The sequence below is a fragment of the Scophthalmus maximus genome, chromosome 1 (assembly GCF_022379125.1).
Source record: "Scophthalmus maximus strain ysfricsl-2021 chromosome 1, ASM2237912v1, whole genome shotgun sequence".
NCBI lineage: Eukaryota > Metazoa > Chordata > Actinopteri > Pleuronectiformes > Scophthalmidae > Scophthalmus > Scophthalmus maximus.
The window spans coordinates 30,941,653-30,954,925 of record NC_061515.1 but is presented as its reverse complement, the minus strand read 5'-3'; positions in this window follow the sequence as shown (position 1 = coordinate 30,954,925).

Below are 13,273 nucleotides of genomic sequence, written 5' to 3'. Positions count from 1 at the left end.
GGGGGGGGGGGTGTAAGTGTATGTGTCCGTGCACGAGGAGCGCGCACGTTCCAGGGCTGCCTCCGCCGCAGAGCAGCTAATAAATACGCTCTTCTCTACTTATAAATTATCCAGTTTAATTAACAACATGGATTATGATTGGACCATGATTTAATTAAACCTCTCCTGCACGCAGGCCGAGCGCCGCCATCATCCATTATGGGCCGAGGGGGGAGGAGGAGGAGGGGGGTGAAGGTGAGGAGGGGGTGAGGGGGTGAAACACCAGTAAATGAAGCTTCCTCTAATCGGAGCTGCTTACCTGCTACGACCATCAGTCGCTACAACAAGCGGCGATAATGGGCCTCGGAGCGTCCGAGAGCGTTTACGGAAATAAACCCAGACGCAGTTTGAGTGTGAGAAGAAGAACAGAACCTCCCCCTGCGTTTAAGTCTGAAGCTAAATGACACAATCTCACAGAGTTGCTGATATTAGCCGTCGCCTGTTGTAGAGTGGAGGGGATGTGGCGGGAAGAAAAAGCAATAATGAAACACAGGCCGCAGCCGGGGAGCGGAGCAGGAGGGTGGAGGGGACGTGGAGGGGACGTGGAGGGTGGAGGGGACGTGGAGGGGACGTGGAGGGTGGAGGGGACGTGGAGGGGACGTGGAGGGTGGAGGGGACGTGGAGGGGACGTGGAGGGTGGAGGGGACATGGAGGGGACGTGGAGGGGACGTGGAGGGGACATGGAGGGGACATGGAGGGGACGTGGAGGGGACGTGGAGGGTGGAGGGGACGTGGAGGGGACGTGGAGGGGACGTGGAGGGGACGTGGAGGGTGGAGGGGACATGGAGGGGACGTGGAGGGGACGTGGAGGGGACGTGGGGGGTGGAGGGGACATGGAGGGGACGTGGAGGGTGGAGGGTGGAGGGGACGTGGAGGGTGGAGGGGACGTGGAGGGGACGTGGGGGGTGGAGGGGACATGGAGGGGACGTGGAGGGGACGTGGAGGGGACGTGGAGGGTGGAGGGGACGTGGAGGGTGGAGGGGACGTGGAGGGGACGTGGAGGGGACGTGGGGGGTGGAGGGGACGTGGAGGGGACGTGGAGGGTGGAGGGGACGTGGAGGGGACGTGGAGGGGACGTGGAGGGTGGAGGGGACATGGAGGGGACGTGGAGGGGACGTGGAGGGTGGAGGGGACGTGGAGGGGACGTGGAGGGGACGTGGAGGGGACGTGGAGGGTGGAGGGGACATGGAGGGGACGTGGAGGGGACATGGAGGGGACGTGGAGGGTGGAGGGTGGAGGGGACGTGGAGGGGACGTGGAGGGGACGTGGAGGGTGGAGGGGACATGGAGGGGACGTGGAGGGGACATGGAGGGGACGTGGAGGGTGGAGGGTGGAGGGGACGTGGAGGGGACGTGGAGGGGACGTGGAGGGTGGAGGGGACATGGAGGGGACGTGGAGGGGACATGGAGGGGACGTGGAGGGTGGAGGGTGGAGGGGACGTGGAGGGGACGTGGAGGGGACATGGAGGGGACGTGGAGGGGACGTGGAGGGTGGAGGGGACGTGGAGGGGACATGGAGGGGACGTGGAGGGTGGAGGGGACATGGAGGGGACGTGGAGGGTGGAGGGGACGTGGAGGGGACGTGGAGGGTGGAGGGGACGTGGAGGGGACATGGAGGGGACGTGGAGGGTGGAGGGGACGTGGAGGGGACGTGGAGGGGACGTGGAGGGTGGAGGGGACGTGGAGGGGACGTGGAGGGGACGTGGAGGGGACGTGGAGGGGACGTGGAGGGGACGTGGAGGGTGGAGGGGACATGGAGGGGACGTGGAGGGGACATGGAGGGGACGTGGCCCCGAGCTCTGCCGCCGCTCGACACGATTCAGTCAGAGCGGAGCAGCGTGGAGCTCTCAACCTTTTCTCTAAATGCCACGGCAGATTCAGTCACAGGAACACGGAGGCCTGAGCGAAACAAACATCTGACACAATCAGTATCATGTGATCTGTGACGTCACGACGTCCATGTTTTTCTGAAATGAACAGAAGAACCCAGCAGTGAAAATACAATTTAGTTAAAAAATTCAAAGTGCACAAAACGATGAAAAACAAACCAAAAGTGAACTGCTGCTAAAATCCTTTTTGTTTGTTCCCCTCCACATTGGACCTGACGTGATGAAGACGACGCAGTGACACATCGGCTCCACAGGGGGCAGCGGAGCGGTCGTCACGACGCTCGGCTGACGTGAAGGTGAGAGCGTCACAGTCCAGTTTGAGTCTTATGACTGACGAGTTCAAGACATTTTCCAAATGACCAATCTCAGAAAAACCTTTATTTCGACCCTTAAAGACACAAAGATGAGACTTTGTGCTGCGACCAGGAGCCGCTCGGATCCATTAACATTTAGAGCGGCGATTGGATTTTGATTATCGGAGCTGGAGGGCCGGATCGATGGGCCGGTCCGGCGGGAGGATTGAGTTTCTTCAGTATTGATCGTCACCTCCGACCACACAAGTCATTTCGTCTTCCTACATCCAGTCCCATCACCACATTCAACACCAGTGGAATAATCTACCGGTGGTTTTCAACAGTGAGCTCAACGCTGGTTGGTCAGCGTGTCGCTGAACGCTCGAGCCGATTGGTTTTAGTTTGTCGATTCTTCTTCTGTCTCTCCTCCTTCACCTTGAAGCAGCGGAGGGCTGTGAGTGGTCCTCGTACTTTGGAATCAGTCTTTTCATTTGTAGTTTAGTCAAATCAATAAAAGTCAATGATCACGTGTGACAATCACAGACTCGTTAAATTCCATGTAACCATCTCTTTTCTGTCCGCGGGATTGAAAACAGACGACAACAGGCAACGAGCGCTTTGTTCTTCCAACCCTCAAATCTGGAGCTGGATTCGTTTGAATGTCACATTTGTTCTGGTGAAACAGTAAATGAACGAGAAACTTCCTCCAAACTGAAGCTCAGTTGAATGTGCGGCTCCTCGTGTCGTCACATTGAGCAACAGCGCCTCCTGTGGGACGATTAACTCTGGGTGTGATAATTACTGTGGGAGTTCGGGGACGTCGTCGTCTCTTCAGGGCCACAGAAATGTTAATTTAAGTCAAACTGGTTTTAAGTATCATCGGAAGAGGGAGAATTAAAAAATGAATATGTGTATGATAATGTTCAGATCCGCAGCAGGCGACGTGTTTCCTCCTCAGGCTCATTCATAACTAATTATACACAACTTCCTGTTTGACATGCAAATATATGAATGATATGAATCCTGCAGGGAGTCGAGAGAAATTAGAGCCTGAAGTGTCGTTTCTTTAAACTTGTATTTATATGTATAAACAATGGTCTTGATTTTATTCATTTAAAACACAAAGGAAGTCAGACTTTTATTAATCATAAAGTCAAGATGAACAAGAAGACGTTTGTATGTCGTTGTTGTCTCTGAATACAACATTAGGGAGTAAAACGTTTCCCACACGATAGTTCCATATCACGATGCAAATATATTTATATGTATTAAGAAAAAAGGCAATGATTCCAAACGTGTTGTAATCAAACCCTCACAACAAAGAAATGATTTAATATTTCACAGTTTACCCTTAAACTTTATCAAAAATAACTACAAACAAAGAAAATACGAACATATAGAACTTCAAGCAGTAAACACAGTGAAAGACTCGAGCTGACATGTAAATCATGTCAGACAAATGACAGAGGAGTTATGATATTTAAATGAGTACGTGTCACTCAAAGCAAACTGCTGCAGCTGATTATTTTAGTTTCTACTCCACCATGATGTCATGTTATTTAAAAACTTTGGTTTCAGATTCATAGATTTACAGAAGAAGCTTATGGATAAAGTTTGGTCGTATTTTGTGATGTAAAGTGTAAAGGTTTGTTCTTCACCTCAGAGTCAAAGTCTCCAGCTGGTCGCGAGCGTGTTTCTCTCTGAAAACAGAAAAGTCAGTTGTAGTCGTAGCAGAGAAGTAACTTTCCAACCGAGCAGGTGTGTAATCACTGTTATTAGCCACAGACCAGCCGTCCTCCATCTTTAGGCCAGGACATGTGGAGGCTTGACCTCTGACCCCCGTGTGTAGGAACATGCAGGTCCAGACGGCGAGCTTGAGACCAGCTAATTGGATCTGGCGAGATGTTGCCTCCTCTCCCACACTCGGGCTGAAGGAGAGTGATTTCATTATCACAGCTCTAATCACTGCCGGTACCGTCGCCCACAGACGAGGCACGCAGACGACGCTCAACCCAATTTCAGCCTCATGGTGGAAGCTTCCTCTGGCTGAACTGTGTCGGCTTCTATTAGCAACATGAAGGCACCGCGCAAATCTGCCTGTCTGCTCGGCCGAGGGCGAGACGGCGTCGCATGAATGAACGCCTTGTGAGAAAACACTCCTCCGCCACCGAGCCTGCTTTTCCCACGTTCCTCTCGCTGCGTCGTCGCTCGTCTTCTTCTCCGTCAACAGCTGTTTTCCCGTGACCTCCTCGGTTTTTCGTGGTCGTCCAGGGATCAGACATCAGCTGAGGGGTGAAAGGTCAATCATAGACGAGATGTTTCCAGGGTTGTTTGATCGATTCTTTCGGTCACATTTCTTCTCGACCTCGGGCTGAAATTCAAAGAACCAGATGCAGAAAAGTCCGATCAGAGTTAAACAGTCGAAACATTCCAGTGTCTCTGTCTGGTTTGATTCTGTGACAGAAACGTGTCTGAGCATCAGGCAGCGTTTAGTTCTGCTCGTCGTCTCGGAAGCTGAAGAGAAACTGAGACAAATGGTGGCGTCACAGCAGGTCGAAGGAACAAGTCTTATTCTGTGACATGAGTTAGAGGAGAAGTCCGACCTCAGGTGCCTCAGGACTCGGAGCAACGTCACACGGTTAACGTACGAACGACGTACGTGTGGGACAGAAGTGTGTTCACTGTAAACTCCTGATGACACAGATCAGACTGGACGTCTTGTCGGTCGACCTCAGCCTGAGACGACTGTTCGAGTCTCTGTCGTCTCTTGATCAAACCGATTTAGATTATGGATGAAGTGATGTTTGTGAGTGGACTTGTGTCTTGATGTTGTGTTACATGAAGCCGGTCTGACGTGAAGTGGGACTGTGGCGCGGAACAGGAGAAGAAGTTCGGTCGTCAGGTACGAACCTGCTTCATGCTAATGAGGCGGCGGCGGTTTGATTCAGAGAGGAAACGTTCCGGAGGCAGACGGAGAAGTCAACAGCCACGTTAACCCCCGGACATGCAGACGTTTGATGAGGCGCTGAGCGCTGGCCTCCCCTCTCCACGGATCCAACATCATTATCCAGGAGAGAGACAGTATGCTCCGGCCCGCTCCGCCGCTAATGAGCCCTCGCCGATCATCCCTCATGCCGTAATTAGCGGCGGGGCTCGGCACTCGGGCCCCCCGCTCGCCGCTAATGGAGTGAACAAGGCAGAAAACGAGCACTATTAAGGCTGGACGTGGATCCAGCTCGCCACGTGAAACTCTAGAAACATAATCGTCTTCATCATTCAGCGCTCCGACTCCGGCCTCCTCCGGATCGCTGCCTCGTCTCCCGTCTCCAATCAAAGCAGGATGGATCAGGAGGACGACGGCTTCCTGTCTCCATGTGGGAGACTTCAACTCTGACGCGCTTTAATCCACGTGAAGGGAAACGTGGTGGAACCGTGTGACAGGAAGTAACAAACAGCGTATTGATACGAACCAATACTTTTTAAAATACTCTTTCCACTGTGTTTGAGTGTAGACGATCAAGAAACACAGATCGTACATCAGATCCTGATGAGAGCATGTACAGGGGTCAAAGGTCAAAGCTCAGAAGTGTGTGCGTCTGAAAGGACAGGGATGCTGCAGCAGTTGTGAGCGGTCGGACATGAGTGTGCTTGATTTGTTCACGCGTGTCACTTGCGTGTGATGAGTGACGTGGGGGCGGGGACAAGTAACGGCCCCGGTTTGCAAGGTCAGGGCGCTGATTGGTTGTGTGAGACCGTCTCTGGGGTTAGAGGGGCGGGATCAAGGTCGGAGCTGATGACGGCAGTGATGATGACGGGAGGTGAGTCATGTTTCAGCCTCACGTCCGTCATGAGCGTTTGTACGAATGTAAACTGTACGTTTATTATTGATCAGTGGTTTAATCGAAATTTTCATATTCCATTCAGTTATTCTCAAAACAAGTGTCAGACATGTCCTCGTTGCAGCACTCAAGTGAGGATTAGCCTTTTTTCTGTCATGTAGGATAATAAATCATTAACAAATCATCAATTTGAAAAAGATTACGGTCCCACAAGATGAGAAAGAAACACCTCCATTGTGGATCAGTCGCTGTTCGGGGGAACAGAGAACAATTAGCCAGCTGGCTTTTATGAAACAAAGCAATTAATGTTATGCTAATAAGTCAGATTTTGAGCAATTCCAGATCATTTGCTAATCAAACGCTAATTACGTTGACGACTCTGTCGAGCATCAGTCTGTGATTGATATTTAACAAACAGAAACATCTGGACACATCAGACTTTTAAAGGAACGAGTCGCAGAAACTGTTGTTTCTGATCTTCGCTGTGAATATGAACTGGTTGATGACTGAATTTAATAAATGGAGAATAAGAACAGACGGACGGTTCATTACTCTCCTTAATGTAAAACACTGTATCCTTATTATTGTCAACTGGGATTATTGTCCCTCTGCGGGTCAGCCGGGGCCGGATGTTGAAATTCAGATGAGTCCCTCCTCCTCGTCCTCGTCCTCCTCCTCCTCCTCCTCGTCCTCGTCCTCCTCCTCCTCCTCCTCCCTCCTCATCTTCCTCCTCCTCCTCCTCCCTCGTCCTCGTCCTCCTCCTCCTCCCTCGTCCTCGTCCTCCTCCTCCTCCCTCGTCCTCGTCCTCCTCCTCCTCCCTCGTCCTCGTCCTCCTCCTCCTCCCTCGTCCTTCTCCTCCCTCGTCCTCGTCCTCCTCCTCCTTCCTCGTCCTCCTCCTCCTCCTCCTCCTCCTCCTCCTCCCTCGTCCTCGTCCTCCTCCTCCTTCCTCGTCCTCCTCCTCCTCCCTCGTCCTCGTCCTCCTCCTCCTCCCTCGTCCTCCTCCTCCTCCTCCTCCCTCGTCCTTCTCCTCCTCCTCCCTCGTCCTCCTCCTCCTCCCTCGTCCTCGTCGTCCTCCTCCTTCTCCTCCTTCCTCGTCCTCGTCCTCCTCCTCCTCCCTCCTCCCTCCTCGTCCTCCTCCTCCTCCCTCCTCCTCGTCCTCCTCCTCCTCCCTCCTCCTCCGTCTCCTCCTCCTCCTCCTCCCTCCTCCTCCGTCTCCTCCTCCTCCTCCTCCCTCCTCATCTTCCTCCTCCTCCTCCTCCTCCTTCGTCTCCTCCTCTTTCAAACAGCCTGATGTGACAGGTGAAGCTCCTGTTCACTCCTCGTCCTCGTCCTCCTCCTCCTCCCCCCTCCTCCTCCTCCCTCCTCCTCCTCCGTCTCCTCCTCCTCCCTCCTCATCTTCCTCCTCCTCCTCCTCCCTCCTCCTCCTCCTCCCTCCTCGTATTCCTCCTCCTCCTCCTCCTCCCTCCTCATTTTCCTCCTCCTCCTCCTCCTCCCTCCTCCTCCTCCTCCTCCTTCCTCGTCCTCCTCCTCCTCCTCCTCCCTCGTCGTCCTCCTCCTCCTCCTCCTCCTCCTCCTCCCTTGTCCTCCTCCCTCCTCCTCCTCCTCCTCCTTCCTCGTCCTCCTCCTCCTCCTCCTCCCTCGTCCTCCTCCTCCTCCTCCTCCTCCTCCTCCTCCCTTGTCCTCCTCCTCCTCCCTCGTCCTCCTCCTCCTCCCTCGTCTCCTCCTCCTCCTCCTCCTCCCTCGTCCTCCTCGTCCTCCTCGTCCTCCTCCTCGTCCTCCTCCTCCTCCCTCGTCTCCTCCTCCTCCCTCGTCTCCTCCTCCTCCTCCTCCTCCTCCTCCTCTGTCTCCTCCTCCTCCTCCTCCTCCTCCTCCTCCTCCTCCTCCGTCTCCTCCTCTTTCAAACAGCCTGATGTGACAGGTGAAGCTCCTGTTCACTCCTCCGCCCTCGTCCTCCTCATTTTCCTCCTCCTCCTCCGCCCTCGTCCTCCTCCTCCCTCCTCATCTTCCTCCTCCTCCTCCCTCCTCCTCCTCCTCCCTCCTCATCTTCCTCCTCCTCCTCCTCCTCCTCCTCCTCCTCCGCCCTCGTCCTCCTCCTCCCTCCTCATCTTCCTCATCCTCCTCCCTCCTCCCTCCTCCTCCCTCCTCATCTTCCTCCTCCTCCTCCGCCCTCGTCCTCCTCCTCCCTCCTCATCTTCCTCCTCCTCCTCCCTCCTCCTCCTCCTCCCTCCTCATCTTCCTCCTCCTCCTCCTCCTCCCTCCTCATCTTCCTCCTCCTCCTCCCTCCTCATCTTCCTCCTCCTCCTCCTCCTCCTCCTCCCTCCTCATTTTCCTCCTCCTCCTCCGCCCTCGTCCTCCTCCTCCCTCCTCATCTTCCTCCTCCTCCTCCCTCCTCCTCCTCCTCCCTCCTCATCTTCCTCCTCCTCCTCCTCCTCCTCCTCCTCCTCCGCCCTCGTCCTCCTCCTCCCTCCTCATCTTCCTCATCCTCCTCCCTCCTCCCTCCTCCTCCCTCCTCATCTTCCTCCTCCTCCTCCGCCCTCGTCCTCCTCCTCCCTCCTCATCTTCCTCCTCCTCCTCCCTCCTCCTCCTCCTCCCTCCTCATCTTCCTCCTCCTCCTCCTCCTCCCTCCTCATCTTCCTCCTCCTCCTCCTCCTCCTCCTCCCTCCTCATCTTCCTCCTCCTCCTCCCTCCTCATCTTCCTCCTCCTCCTCCTCGTCCTCCTCCCTCCTCATCTTCCTCCTCCTCCTCCTCCCTCCTCGTCCTCCTCCTCCCTCCTCATCTTCCTCCTCCTCCCTCCTCCTCCTCCTCCTCCTCGTATTCCTCCTCCTCCTCCCTCCTCATCTTCCTCCTCCCTCCTCCTCCTCCTCCTCCCTCCTCATCTTCCTCCTCCTCCTCCCTCCTCCTCCTCCTCCCTCCTCATCTTCCTCCTCCTCCTCCTCCTCCTCTTTCAAACAGCCTGATGTGACAGGTGAAGCTCCTGTTCACTCCTCGTCCTCGTCCTCCTCCTCCCTCCTCCTCCTCCTCCTCCTCCCTCCTCCTCCTCCTCTTTCAAACAGCCTGATGTGACAGGTGAAGCTCCTGTTCACTCCTCGTCCTCGTCCTCCTCCTCCCTCCTCATCTTCCTCCTCCTCCTCCTCCTCCTCCTCCCTCCTCCTCCTCCTCTTTCAAACAGCCTGATGTGACAGGTGAAGCTCCTGTTCACTCCTCCGCCCTCGTCCTCCTCATCTTCCTCCTCCTCCTCCGCCCTCGTCCTCCTCCTCCCTCCTCATCTTCCTCCTCCTCCTCCTCCTCCCTCCTCCTCCTCCTCCTCCTCCTCCTCCTCCTCCCTCCTCCTCCTCCTCCTCCTCCCTCCTCCTCCTCCTCTTTCAAACAGCCTGATGTGACAGGTGAAGCTCCTGTTCACCAGTCCTCGTCCTCCTCCTCCCTCCTCATCTTCCTCCTCCTCCTCCTCCTCCTCCTCCCTCCTCCTCCTCCTCCTCCTCCTCTTTCAAACAGCCTGATGTGACAGGTGAAGCTCCTGTTCACTCCTCGTCCTCGTCCTCCTCCTCCCTCCTCATCTTCCTCCTCCTCCTCCTCCTCCTCCTCCCTCCTCCTCCTCCTCTTTCAAACAGCCTGATGTGACAGGTGAAGCTCCTGTTCACTCCTCTTCCTCCCTCTCAGAGACATTAGCTAACTAACCGACTCACTAAGGCCTGAAATACAGATTTCATTCAGCAGAAACACGACAATGAAGTTGTTTTAGTCTCTTCAAAAAGCTCCTGGCATCACAGATGGTATGACACACAAACTGAAAGCACTGGTAAAGTGACAGTGATCCAAAGCTCTGCTCTGTCCCGCAGGAGGAACATCCAGGACCGGTTGGGAACTCTTCTCCACCGGGCTGCTGATAACAGGTGAAGGTGCCGATGGAGGCAGCTGTTGTCCTCCATAATTACAGTCCGCGTACCTGCGGCTTCGTGGGGTCCGGGCCCCTGGAGGTCAGAGCTCGAGCAGGGCAGCTGGGGGTAATCACAGACCCTGGTGGGCAGGGGAGGGGCCCAGGCTTGAAGTTGACAGCGAGCGTGTTTATGGCCGACTGTGAAAACAGAAGCCCGGGTCATTAGTCACATAGCTGCTGCCCTCACTCCTCCCACACGTCCACCTCCACTTTCATAACTTCATCATCTGCAGGCAAACAGAAACAACACACACGATCAAACAGGACAACTGGAAATGACCGTTCATATTCAAACACAACCTGATTTCATATCTCGCAGGAACTGGAGGAGAACTTCCTGTTTCTGAAGCAGCAGATGAAACGTCCCTGACCCGGAGGCCTCGACAATCAATCAGCCTCTGGACAGTGAAGGCACCGCCCACAAGGTAATCTGGGTATTCTACATGAATAAATGAAAATGAAAACATGTCGGTGCTTCGGAGCGCCGCGGTGTGTTCGAGGTGACAGTAAAAGAGTGGGAGATTCCTCCTCTGAGGAAACGTCCTGGGGACTTGACGTTGTCTCGATTCCAACAAACCAGCAGAGACACTGTGAATGTATAATCTAGATATGAATTTCTCTAGTTTGGCCTGAACACACATTTCTTAAGACTGTATACATGATGATCAGCGACTGTGTATGAAGACGATTATTTCAAATTCATGTTTGAACATCTTAAATATCTTTTAAAAATGTCCCTGAGCAGAACTCTGAAGATTTTCCCTTCAAGGATCAATAATTTTTTACATGATCCCACATAAACATAAATACATGTACACATGACATGAGAGCAGGAGACAGATAAACAGGAGGAAACAAAGAGGTGTGTGTGTGTGCGTGCGTGTGTGTGTGTGTGTGCGTGCGTGTGTGTGTGTGTGTGTGTGTGTGTGTGTGTGTGTGTGTGTGTGTGTGTGTGTGTGTATGTTTGTGTGTGTGTGTGTGTGTGTGTGTGTGTGTGTGTGTGTGTGTGTGTGTGTGTGTGTGTGTGTGTGTGTGTGTGTGTGTGTGTGTGTGTGTGTGTGTGTGTGTGTGTGTATGTGTGTACCTCAGCGACCCCTCTGGGAACACAACTGGAGCGTCTTCCTGCTCGGGGCCTTGTTCTTGGGGCGAATAAGGCGATGTTCCGGACACTTGGTGAATAATTAAATCAACAGAGAGAAACAGAAAAAGGTGACGGGGTTTGTTCCGCTCTGCGACTCCACCTGGAAACACACACACACACACACACACACACACACACACACACACACACACCTCCAGCTATTATATGGAATCATAATAATCAGGTTTTAAAGAAATAAATCTACAATTGAACATATGATCAAACTGAATATTCCTCTGATAATAGAAAGAAGATGCGTTTACTTGCCTGTCGATTTTGAATAGTGAATAGTATTAAAACACTTATGTACCTTAGATCTATGATGCATTCACTTACTCTTGTACATGCTGAGGTGCCTCAGGAAGATGCTTGATTGATGCCTTTACTTGCTTTTGTACAAATAACATGGCTTTTCAAATACTGTTCATTCATTCATGGACGACTGTGTGTGTGTGTGTGTGTGTGTGTGTGTGTGTCCTTGGGGACCTCCTTTGAGAACTGGGTCAACCTCTTGGCTCATTAGCATCAACACACATGTGTGCTTCTATATTAGTGAGGACACGTATTGAAATGTTTTCTTCATCAGCGTCACCCTGAAGCTGTAGAACCGAGGGTCAGTGGTGTGAGGATCCTCACAGAGAGAAGTACACACTCACACTGACTTTAATAGAAGACAATGTTCATGACACACTGGCTCATTAGCAGCTAGTTGAACAGAGGCAGTAAAACTGTGTGTCTGTTTTCATCAGTGGATTTTAACAAGAGTGTTTATGTCCCTTCATTTGGTTTCATCAGGTCACGATGGATTGTTCCTGAGCAGCAGCAGCAGCGCCCCCTGCAGCCCGTCATCGTGTCCCACACAGACTCACTGAACGCTGGGTATTACCCATGATCCTCTGCTTCCTGAACCTGAAGAGCTGCTGCTGGAACAAATCCAACAAACTCTGTTCACAAGAATTCATATTTTCAGAGTTTCTTGATCTGCAGAGGCAGAGCGCCCTCTGGTGGCTGCAGACGCTCACTACAACAGGTGACAGACCAGGGTCAACTCATGTTGGTGGTTCACGAAGACACGATGTTGGTTTTCAGATGATTTTTTTATTCAAACGTTGTGAGCAGCTTCCTGATGTCGTCCTGCAGTTAACACACGTGCAGACACAATACAAATCGTGCAGACACAATTTAAATCATTTTTGTCTTCAAAAATGATTTAAAGTACCTCAAGAGGGAATAACTCTCCTACACTAACCATGCAAGTTCAATTTACCTTGCTGCTGATTAGTGGCGACACCTGAAGTGTCTGCTGGTCGCCTGCTCAACAGGCAGCGACGAGGATGAATCTCATCTTCAACCTGGAGCTGGTAGAGCATCTGTCAACATCCACCAGTCTTCACCCACTGAGGCAGGAGCAGGACCCTCACCCTCCTCACCCTCCTCACCCTCCTCACCCTCCTCACCCTCATCCACCCTCACCCACCCTCACCCTCATCCACCCTCACCCTCATCCACCCTCACCCTCACCCACCCTCACCCTCATCCACCCTCACCCTCATCCACCCTCACCCTCACCCACCCTCACCCTCCTCACCCTCACCCACCCTCACCCTCACCCACCCTCACCCTCCTCACCCTCCTCACCCTCACCCACCCTCACCCTCACCCACCCTAACCCTCCTCACCCTCACCCACCCTCACCCTCACCCACCCTCACCCTCCTCACCCTCCTCACCCTCACCCACCCTCACCCTCCTCACCCTCACCCTCCCTCACCCTCACCCACCCTCACCCTCCTCACCCTCACCCACCCTCACCCTCACCCACCCTCACCCTCCTCACCCTCCTCACCCACTGAGGCAGGAGCAGGACCCTCACCCACCCTCACCCTCACCCACCCTCACCCTCCTCACCCTCATCCACCCTCACCCTCACCCACCCTAACCCTCCTCACCCTCACCCACCCTCACCCACTGAGGCAGGAGCAGGACCCTCACCCACCCTCACCCTCACCCACCCTCACCCACCCTCACCCTCCTCACCCTCACCCACCCTCACCCTCACCCACCCTCACCCTCACCCACCCTCACCCTCCTCACCCTCCTCACCCTCACCCACCCTCACCCTCACCCACCCTCACCCACC